Here is a 12774-nt window from a genome sequence, read left to right as displayed (position 1 = left end):
TACTTCTACTACAATACTATTCTACTACACTTCTATTCTACTACACTTCACTGCTACTTCTACTACATTTCTATTCTACTACACTACTACTCCTTTTACTTCTACTTCTACTTCACTACTATTCTACTACACTTCACTACTTCTACTACACTACTACTTCTACTTCACTACTACTTCTACTACACTTCTAATAATGCCATCATCCCACTGACACCATTACTACGAATAAAACAACTGCTACTACTACTACTACCATTCTACTACTTCTCCTACTAATACTACTACCACCACTACTACTATAACCTTTACGGTTATTACTACTCATTTTCCAATGACGATGTGCCTCGATTTAAAACAAATTTGTGAACAAATGGAGTTTGTTCGAAAGCAGTAGGGCAAAGGATTGAAAGTAATTTATTGGTCGCATGTTTGGGGCATTCGGGAATGAGAAAGGAAGGAGCTGATGTAAATGTTCCTGGAAGAGAGACGAGATGTAAAACGAATGTGAGGTTAATACAGATCTGAGAGTTAGACGACTATCCAGTGATTCTATTAGCCAACGGGAGCTACTGCAGTTTAATAAAGGCGTAGCATGGTAGCATGCATGATGCCCTTGTCCAGTAGTTGCACCATTCGTCCTAGCTTTAATGTCTATGCGACAAACTAATGTCACTGTCCAATAGATTTGTTTCCATACATTGATACAGTGATGAACACCAGTTGCTTATACACTCGTTATATCCATGCATGCAGAACCTACATGAAATACTAATTTACATTTTGTGATTAGATAAACTAATTTAGTAAAATTCACACTTTTGCAGCAGGGACATGGATTGATTTTCATTTATATTTCTGCATATCACAAACCCTTATTTTTTACGGGAGGGGTTGGGGTGGAGGGGGGGGGGGGGGAAATAAAGGCTAGGGTGGTGAAATATTCAGTCACATTTTGTGGGAGAATAGAACATCTGCCAAAGGAACATTAAAAAGAAGATAAACGAGCACGGTTTTGTTGAAAGTTTAAATCCCTTTAATATATTATTTAAACATATTTATGGCTTACACCCAGTAAATGAGATCGATTGATGGAACCAGCGGGATTATTTCTGACTTGTTTTTCAATACAGATCGATCAATCGATCTTATTTACTGGGTGTAAGCCACACATATGTTTAAATAATTGAAATTTCTCCCAGGAAGCATTACATTTATAAAACCTTTAACATAGGTTTAAACATCTATAACAAAGGGACATTTTACTTCAATACTCTCTTTGTATATTCAAAAAAAAGTAAGGCTCGGCAGAGAATATGAATACCATTTCATACCAGATTTGTACTTTTAAAGTCACGTTAGATTCATCTAAAGATGCGCACATGAGAATGATGGTGTAAAATGACTCTGTTAATACTTTAGATCTTGAGAAAAAGATTTAAAAATTATTCTTCATATATTGCACAATCAAAAAGAAATTTTGGAACTTATTACAGATTAAACATCTGTCCCTATATTTTTTAAATTTCGATCATATTTATGTATTCATTAATTTGTTCTGACATTTAAACAGGGTTGGTCTTTTAAAATCGTGAATATAAACTAAAAACAATATCAGAAAAAACACAGAAGAAAGTAAGTATAAACATGTATATAAATTTTGTTTATCTTTTAAATAAGTGTGGAATTTTCCAACAAAATCATGTTCCATATTTGTTATATCGTATAACATGTTTAGATCTAATCTGCTTTTAATTTTTTTGAAATATAATCATTACCTTTTAGACATTTTTTTTTTTAATAACCTCATATAGTTTCTGAAGCTCATAAAAAAGTAGACAGACGATCTTGGCTCAAAATAGATCCACTCTTGAGATACCAAAAGTTTTTATATACATATTTACATAGCATATATATTAAATTAAATCCTTGTAAACTAGTAATCGTAAATTAATATAGCATATAAATATACGAGCTAAATTCGAATGAATATATATACATATATATATATATATGTATATATATATATATATATATATACATATAAACTATATATTTCATACTGATAGCGACATGTCATCCGTCATTATGAGAACTATGAAACGCATCACAAATCAATTATGTGATTCATACAAGATAAATGCTTTGAAATATGAAGATAAATAAAAGTTAGAGTTCAACTTGAGACGGAATAGAATCCTATCCATATTTACTATTGGCAACGGATATTACAAGATCGTTTCAACATGTATTAAAATGTGTTCACAGAGCTTGCCATTCTCAATGATTTGTCCAAATGATTAAAAACTGTTATTGAAGACACGAGTGGGTAAGTTTAAAACATTTTGATTTATAATTTGGCACAGAAAGTAATCCTGCATTTGCTTGCCTCGAACGATACTGAAAATGTTCACTTATTATATATTAATTAAACCTTCTGGTATAGTGCCAATATATATAGCGCGTTGAAATTCGAAACGCTGCTCAATTGGCATCCATTTCAGGGTACTAAACAGTTCACGTGAATCGGTCTCGTAGCTTTGCTTTGAAATTATTATCGCAGCTCCCTTTTGGGCTTTCTGGAGTTAAGTTGTGTTCCTGTTATTAAACTGACCACACGAAGGAACCTTACACGCAACGTTTTTTTGTATTTACATTAGCATTCCATCCGGTGCGGTAATAGGATTAAAACAAAGAGAAATGAAAGGGAGGCAACACAAATGCATTATACATCTACATTTTAGATATTAGTGGTAAATAATCCTATGCCCTTTTTATTAAGCAGACATTATTAAGCGCTACTTTTGACATTTTGTCAACGTGATTGGTACAATTAAATTCTTCATCAATTAGTACCCGAGACGTTTCGCGGTTTTGACTCTATTAACAGAGTTATTGACATCACAGTCTCCTTATATAACAGGGTTTTAGAAAATCGTTTGCAGTGTGTTTTTTGTTGTTTAATATTACGTTCTGGGAATCATAATTGCCTTTTTTTATCCGAGTCTCTGTGGTCTCTCGTGATATGATGATCTAGTATACAACATGGCATTCCCCAGGTCTTCAGTCTTGATAATGATGATTGAAATATCTAAAATAGTGTGATATCTTCATTTTTTGTTTAAAACATGACTCGGCAGATCCACTTAGCCCCCATTCTTATTTCATCTTTAGGAGCTAAAAGGGCTTTAACTATGCTTTTTCATGAATATTTGTTTGGCTCAAAAAAGCCGATACACCAGTGCACCAAAGAATATTCATCTCTCTCTTATAATGTAGTAAACACAACTAACTAGAATTGTAATGAATATTATGAAATACTTTTATCTCACCTGTTCACCTTAATATTCAAGGTCCACAAAATATGGAGAACGAGGACGAATCTCGACGGGGAAGAAGGCAACGTAAACAGGGAAATAGGAAATAGTCTGCTGCTGGACACGTTTTGTAATATGAGTTGATTTGCGGTAAAAGTTAGCCTATTCGAACTTTATCATTTATCTGTCGATAAATAGCTTGTATTCCCGCTTTGTGATTTAACCAACTGTGCCGAAAGGGCACCTGGATAAAAACTGAACAATGAAACCCAGTAGTTAGCAATATTATCAACTTAGATATACAGTGTGTATAAAGAAAAAGTGTACCGAACTTTGGTAGCTTCTAATTAAAAGAGTTATTATCTATGTGACTTTGAATCATTATTCATGGCTAATGATAAATTATACCCTGTCTAAAGATACAATAATCATATTTGTGCTGCCACGGATGACTGAGCAGCAGGCTTTAAAAAAAGTATTGTCAAAATCGTCTGATATCAACTGAATATGTCAACTGAAACTCAAAGAAATGAATATTACGAATATATTATGAATATTCGCACCCCTGGTAATACAAAATGAATAAAGCTCATTTGGGATGTTGTCCTTTTTATGAAAGTCTACTGTCAATTTCCTACATCAAATGTGGTTTTACTAGCATTTGGGTTCAGTAACATTTGAGTTTTTATTCACTATTCGAGATAAGCACCTTATGCTCCTTATGCATGTGAAATGACGGAATGGACAAGTGAGCAGAGAGAACTTAAATATCATGAGACACGGAGTAAGTAGGCTGTTCAAAATATTCACGGTTATCCTAGTTTCTGTGAAAGCCTAGACACATTGCATCATTTTAAACGATGAAGAAATGAAGCACGAGGCATAATTTTACTTTTAAAAGTATTTCAGACCAAAGAAGCACATGCATAGTGCCCGACCCACATTATTTTCGTCAGCCTAATATTGGTACAAGCTGATTTTAACACACGTTTCCAAGAATCTAGTATTCAGTCACCCGTTACAGATATATCATGAATATGGTTCCATTTGACGGAGAACAAGTTATTCTTCATCATGAATTAGATTTCAAAGTTGGTTATTGGTTATGACTTATTAAATAGGTCAACGAAATGTGGATACACTTTTCGGCATACGAACTGTATAAAATGTATGTAGAATTATTTCCAAGTTTCCTTAAGACTCGGTGCTTGACTACATGTTCATATAACACGGCTCTTTACACGGATGCACTGTAGCCCTTCCACAAAATCGACACAACAAACTTCAGTCGTATAAAGCAGCACTTATTAAAACCTTGTGATAGTCACGGCACACTCTTTTCGGAAATAAAGAGTTTTAAATGTTAACTTTTCGTGAAAACACAGTGAGGTTTTTAATATTTAGTTTTCACGAAATTGACGTTAGTTTCACAATGGATGCAAAATATTTCCCTCGCGGCACCCCGCTTGAAAAAACGCTGGTATAAAGCATGTTTTAACTTTTATAGTTCATCATGTTCAATGAATACTGTACAAAGTGCCTAATGCCTCATCAATAATGAGAATGATAAAATCATCCTTTCCCTCTTACAGCCTCTTCAAGCCTAAAGCAGGGATTGAATACGCTTGTTAAAAGTGCCATAAAGATATAACATGATAAAATGTATAACGGTTCCGCATACATGGTAAGTATATTAAAAACATTTGGAAGAGAGCGGGGTTCTCATTTGATTTAGTTTTAATTCAAATTCACAAGGGAATCCTGTCAATACAATTATACACAATTTTTGTCTTTTTTGGCCCCGCATAAAGACTGGTATACGTGTTTATTTTCATGTACAAAATCGAATTCGTGTTTTCTTTATATGCAGGTGCACAGCTATATACATAAACGATAAGTAATACACACATACACACGCACATAACATTAACACTCCCCACTCTTTTACCCTCTACTAAACACCCAAAGTACCCACACACCAGATATACACAGCACCCTCATTTTACGCCCGCCCACACACACACAACCATATGTTTTATGCAGTTGAACCAACAATCAAATATCAAAGGCTTATTCTTGAACTACTGTCATTTTCAAAGACATAACCTACATAATCCTACAGAGGCTTTGACTTTATTTTTCCGTCATAAAGTGCATTTAAGAAAGAACAATCGTAACACGGTTAAAGATTTAAACCGAATGCAGGCTCTTTTCCAATGTGGCCTTGTGGTCTTTTATGAGTGTATAGGTCCCCAAAACTACAGTACAGCCGTTAGGTACATAATGTTTAACAAGAGTGAAATTATACATTGAACGAATGCTACTTTTGGGCACGGTGACGATGCTTGCCATTCTTAAGCAGCAATGGACTGCTTTAACGGGCTTGCCTAGTAAAAGATAAGGCATTTTCATACTCAAATTTGATGAAATGGATAATAATACAAATCAAAGAGAGCATGTAATATCGTCCTTCGAACTGTTTATTTAGAGACGGAGGAGGATGAATTTTGGTGAAGGTGAAATACTGAGAACTCCATCACTTTTCCACATGAAGGGGGGGGGGGGGGGGAAATAATGGAAGTAATGCCGAAAGAGAAAGAATCGATTTCGGAAGGTCCTCATTATGTAAATAAATATTCACAGGTCGAAAAGCTCTGAATGGCAGCACTGCTTTTGAAGGGGTGCAGTGTAGCCCTTCCTTAATGGGCCATAATGTTATTTCAGGGGGGGGGGGGGGTGCAGTGTAGCCCCCTTTCAATGATTACTCGTACTCCTTCATGAATATTTAAAAGTTATGGTCATAACTGAAACATAAATGAGAAGTTACGCATTCATGTAAACATATTGAAAGCTTAAGGAATTATCTTGATTTATATTGATTTAGTTTGCTGTAATCCTTCCAAATCTACTGAAAATGAGTTGGAAATATTTGTAATTGACCAATCTGGGTCCCTTATCTTTCCCGTCATCACACCAAAGAAGTTAATTAGGGTTATCAGATTGCTTATCACATTGTTGATCTCTTCCCCGCGCTTTCATCAGTCAAAGAACTATTGCCTTTTCATTTCAGCACTCTCTTACTGGTATGACAAACACAAAATTGTGTTTATTACCACGAGGGGGCAAACTGGCCTCTAATCATTAAAGGTTTTTTTAAATAGAAAATCGTCTTTTATGCTGTGAATGCATGGCCTTGTAAATAAATTTCATCCATCCAGGACTGACACAAAGCCTATTGAATTACTTTTTCATTTTGTTAAAATTAGGTTAGTACGCGGGTTTTGTCTAAAATTGTGACAAAGTGTGTAGTACAGGAGCCGAAACGTTCTATACCAGAGCAGGCATGAGGACTATTTACAACTATAGCTTTAACCTGTTTTCATCATGTTGCAAAATAGATTCTTGTTAATATTTAAGATTAATACAGGCGTTTTTCAATTTTAAAGTAATTTGTCTAAATGTAGCAGAATTCTTCCTTTAAACTACTTTCCCCTCTTTTTGCTGCCCTATATCTTTTCTCTTTATGTTTGGTTATCTTTTCACATTCGTATGGGGGGGGGGGGTCTACTTTCACGAACAACTGCCAATCTTGACTGAACCAAGGGTCAATTGAGTCAAATGTTTTCATCAGTTTTAGTTTTTCAACTCTTACACATTCGATACACTTTTAAGAGTAAAAGACAATCTCAGAGAAATCACTCTAATTAGCTAAATATCATAAAGTATAATCAATCCGTCACTGATTTCTTGTCGTTTGCGTGTTATGACTGTATTACACAGGTAACTTTGTTCCGCTTGATTAAATATTTATTTCCATATACATTTGGACACGAAGATTTCAGTTTTAACAGCCTAAATATAAATTGTTTGTATTAATATTGCTTTTTGTATATTATAGTTCGCACATGTTATTAGCTACTTGTACGTACGGATCACTATTATGCACTTACATTGTACTAGCATTAATGAATCGTTTACAACTGGTGTATTCACGATTCATGGCTTTGTTGTTTTTCTTTTTGAATTGTATTTGCTACCCGGTTTATGTAACTCTTCCTACCATTATAGCAGCTACTACTACTACTACTAGTACTACTACTACTACTACTACTGTTACTAATACTGCTAAAGCTACTACTACTACAACAGCAACAACAACCACTACTACTACCACTGCTACTACTATTACTACTTCTTCTACTCCTACTTTCTACTCTCGGCATTCACTGTTGGGAACGGATATTACAAGATCGTTTAAACATATATTTAAATGTGTTCACAGAGCTTGCCATTTTTCAAAGGTTGAAGACACGATGGTGTATGTTTAAAACATTTTGATTTATACTTTAGCACGGAATTTAAACGAACCTGCCTCGTTTGATACTGATAAATGTCACTTACGTTAATTAAACCTTCTTTTAAATAGGATGGTGTCAATTCATGTGCACACTTGTACATCATAGTAGCGAGTTGAAATCCGCAACGCTTTTCAATTGGGATCCATTTCATAGTACTAAACAAATCACTTGACGGAGTCTCGAGGATTTGCTTTGAAATTAATCTCGAAGCTCCCTTTTGGGCTTTGTTGACTTTATTTGAACTGACCTCACAGAAGAACGCTGCTCGCGACGTGACTATTTTACTATTTTCCATTCGGCCGAAGGATGAAAACTACTTTTTGGACATTCAATTCAATTTATTTCCAATTTAAAAACAATTTACAAATCAATAACAAATACATATGAATATTAGTGGCAGGATCATGAAAAGCACTGGTTGGCTTATTGACCCCTTAACAAGTATACACATAACATATAATACATTGTAAGAAAATATCAACAATTATAACAGGAAAAACTTAACATCAAATACAAACAAAAAATGATCAGGAAGAAAAAATAGGAAATATAAACAAAATATTCATCATTTATGAGTTCAAGAGGTGTTTTGTAACTGATCGTTTGAACTGTTTTGCAGTCTTACTACTCTTGAGATTAGAAAGGACGTTTTTCTAAATAATTGATCCATTGTAAAATCTTGAATTCCGAGTTGTTGATATGCGGTTTAATATATGTAGGTTTATTAACAAAAAGGTGATCATTTAAAAAAAAAAAGAGGTAATAATGAAAGGCAGGCAGCGCCAAAAAAAAAAAAAAAAGGAAATACAAACAAAATATTCATCATTTATGAGTCCAAGAGGTGCTCTTTAAATAATCGTTTGATTTGTTTTGCAGTCTTACTGTTTTTGAGGTTAGTTGGGTGGTTATTCCAAATAATTGGTCCATTGTAAAAAGACGAATTCTGATTTCTTGATATGCGGTTTAATAAGTGCAAATTATATTATCAAAAAAGGCGAATGATGTTTTAAATATGTAAAATAGTGTTATATTGTCCCTTTTTTGTTTAAAATTCTACTCGGCAGAATTCTACTATCATCCCCATTCCATTCCAATCTTATTTTTTTTAATAGAAAAAGGGTGTATTTTTTTGCTCCAAACAGACGGTACACCAGTGAAGCAAAGGATATCCATCTCTCTCTTATAATGTAGTAAACAACACTAACTAAAATTTTAATGAACATTATGAAATACTTTTATCTCACCTGTTCACCTTAATATTCAAGGTCCACAGAATATGGAGAACGAGGACGAATCTCGACGGGATTGAAGGCAACGTAAACAGGGAAATAGGAAATAGTCTGCTGCTGGACACGTTTTGTATTATGAGTTGATTTGCGGTAAAAGTAAGCCTATTCAAATTTGATCGTATATTTTTCGATAAATAGCATGTATTCCCGCTTTGTGAATTAACCAACTGTACCAAAAGGGCGCCTGGATAAAAACTGAACAATGAAACCCAGTAGTTAGCAATATTATCAACTTGGATATACAGTGCGTGTAAAGAAAAAGAGTACCGAACTTTGGTAGCTTCTAGTTAAAAAAGTTTTAATCCATGTGACCTTGAATCATTATCCATGGTTAAGGATAACTTATATCCAGTTTAAATATACGATATTCATAATTGTGCTGCCACGGATAACTGAGCAGCAGGCTTTTCAAAAAGGATTGTCAAAATCCTCTTGTACCAAGTTTGGGCTGAAGCAATGAATGCACGGGTCAAAATCCATTATGTTTGTTTTATCTCACTCCAAAAACGATTGCACACTTATATTTATATTGACTATCTGGAACTTAAAAAGAAAAGGTGATTATATTTACTGAAGCTCAAGGAAATGCTTATTACGAGCAGAATTTATGATATTCTCTTCGACATGATCACAATCTTGATTTCATTCGCACCCTTTGTTTAAGATAACCCTTCTCATTTTGAGGGATGCAAAATGGATAAAGTTTAATTGGGATGTTATATTTTTTTAATGAAAGTCTACTGTCAATTTCTTTGATACTTAGCATCAAATGTGTACTTTCTTTGCATTATGCTTTGCGTGTGAAATGGCGCAACGGACAAGTGAGCGGAGAGCACTTATATATCATGAGACAAGGAGTTAGTAGGGTGTTCAAAATAATTAAACCTATGGATTAAAACAAGTTTCTGTGAAAGCCTACATTCGTTGCATTATTTTAAATAATAAAGTACGAGGCATAATTTTACCTTTTTAAGTATTTAAGACCAAAAAAGCACATGCATATTGCCTGACCTACAGCAAAATCGTCCTTTTAAAAGCATTTAAAGCCTATCTGCACTAATTTGGCCAGGAGGGATTAGATTTCCCTGCGTGGTCACTTGCAGGTGGTTATCTCATAAAATCAGCTCTCGAGTAACATAAGAAAAAAGGACCATGGGGGATCAACGGGTACCGCTTAGGCATTGTTGGCTATATAGAGGGCGCAACTACCTACAAATAGTGCAGTCCCGCTTAAAGACCTAAGAAGCACATATATTTTGGCTTACCCAAATTCTTTCCATCAGCCTAATCTTGGTACAAGGTGATTTTGACCACACGTTTCAAAGAATCTAGTTTTTAGTGACCCGTGGCAGAAATATTTGGAACACGGTATCATTTGACAGTAAACAAATCACTCTTCATCATGAGGTAGATTTTGTAGTTATATTGGTTATGAATTTTTGATTAGGAGCCACCAAATTTTGTACACCAATTGGAATACGCACTGTATATAGTAGATATAAATTTTTTCCAAGTTTAAAGTTCTATTGAAGAGACAGTTGGTCTCTTCTTATTTCCCTTAACTCTTTCTTTTAACTTGTTCTACTTTGCAGTGTACCATGCATGTGTGTGTGTGTATGTGTGTGTATAGTGTGGGTGTGTGTGTGTGTGTTCATCAGTATGTATCTGTAATGTGTAGTATCTTATTTATATATTGTTATTTTTTTAGTAACGTGTACAAACATGTAATCTCATTATTTATTATTTATGTCAGGGGACTATTATACTTACAAGTTTTTCAAACTTCCTTTTTAGTCTCCGATTTCTTAATTCCAGAATTATAAGATTATGATTGTTTCATGTTACTTTTGTATATATATATTATGTTATGGTTTTATGATTGAAATAAATGAACTGAACTGAACTGAAGTTTCCTTAAAGGTAATACAAAGTTTTAGTATGGGTTCATAAATTTGGTTCAAATGAACATATCGGAAGCATATGCGATTGTACAATATTCAGTGATTGTTGTCGCGTTTGAAATCGAATCTAAAGTTATGAAATTGTAAATAATAAACTCTTTATGTTGTATAGCTCCCTCTAAAGGTCAAGATATTAATTAAGCTATGAAACAGTGTTTCTTGACTTAAATCGACCGATTAGCTATTCCCGTTTGGAAATTATATATCACAACTACATACTCTGAGATTTTAATGGTCGCAGCTACCATTGTACGGCCGTAGTTGAAATTTATCAAAATTTACAGGGAGCACCGGTAAATTTTTGTATTTAATTTTTCTTGAAAGCAGAAATGTTTTAGGGGCTAAATTTTCTTGTGGTTATAATGCATCCACAGGGGCATCCAAATACATCAACATTGTAAAGAATCACTTCTATCAAATTTTCAAAATTTCCCAAAACTTTGTATTACCTTTAAGACTCGGTGCTTGACTACATGTTCATATAACATGGCTCTTTACACGGATACACCGTAGCCCTTTCCCAAAGTTGACACAACCTACTTCAGTCGTATAAAGCAGCATTTATCAAAATTTTGATAGTGACGGCACCCTTTTTGCAAATAAAAAGGTTCGCGTATCTAAATATGCATGTAAAATCGTAAAAATCGGGGGGGGGGGGCCGGCTTTTTACGCCACGTGTTCGTGTAGTCTCATATACATCTTTCTGTGCAAGTGTTTGTAACTTTACCAAGACTTGGCCAAATTTCTTATCATTTTGATGATTCCAGAACCTTGCAATACACACAAATTCTTATATGCTAGATGATTAACCTTTTCTGGTCGGTTCCACACCGTTTCTTTCACAATGCAATCGCATGACCAGAACTCAACTTCATCTTTAAAGGATATAGTCGTAAATGACAACATAAAAGAAAAGTTATGTATCATTGTAAATATATTGAAAGATCATGGAATTATCAGTATATAAATTGATTTAGTTTGCTGTAATCACTTCAGTAGATGGCTTATCTGTTCCTTTATTTCCTGTTATCACACCAAACGTGTAAATTAGGGTTATCAGATTTCATATCACGTTGTTGATTGCTTTCCCTCGCTTTCATCAGTCAAAGAAATATTGCTTTTTTATTTCAGCCCTCTGTCATTGTTATGGGAAACACAAACTTGGGGTTATTACTGCGAGGGGGCAAACTGGCCTCTTACCATAATAGATTTTGTTTTTAAATAGAAAAACATCTTTCATGCTGTGAATGCACGGTTTTTTGTAAATAAAGTTCAACCATCCCGGACTGACACAAAGCCTATTGAATTGCTTTATATTTTGGTAAAAATTGGGTTAGTACGCCGGTTTTGGTCTGAAGTTTTGTTTTGACAAAAGGGGTAGTACATGAGCCGTACAGTTCTATACCCGAGCAGATATGGGGTCCATGTTAAACTATGGCGTTGAACAGTTTTTATCATGTTGCAAAATAGATCCTAGCTAATATTTAAGATTAATACAGACGTTTTTCAATTTTATAGTAATTTGTCTAAAAGTAGCAATATTCTGCCTTTAAACTACTTTCCTCTCTTTTTGCTGTCCCTCTATATTTTTCTCTTAATGTTTGGTTCTTTTTTCACATTTATATTGGGGGGGGGGGGGGGGCGGAGTGTCTCGTTTTACGCACATCCACCAATCTTAAATTAACCTGGAGTTAATTGAGTCAAATTTTACCCTCAGTTTTATTTGGTCATGAAGATTCCAGTATTAATAGCTTAAATCTAATGTTATCTTTTTTTTTTAAAAGTCTACTGTCAATTTCTTTGATACCATCAAATGTTTTTTTTCTTCGTGCATTTGGGTTTAGTATACTTG

The sequence above is a fragment of the Strongylocentrotus purpuratus genome, unplaced genomic scaffold (genome assembly GCF_000002235.5).
Source record: "Strongylocentrotus purpuratus isolate Spur 01 unplaced genomic scaffold, Spur_5.0 spur5_contig_830, whole genome shotgun sequence".
NCBI lineage: Eukaryota > Metazoa > Echinodermata > Echinoidea > Camarodonta > Strongylocentrotidae > Strongylocentrotus > Strongylocentrotus purpuratus.
This window is presented reverse-complemented; position numbering follows the sequence as displayed.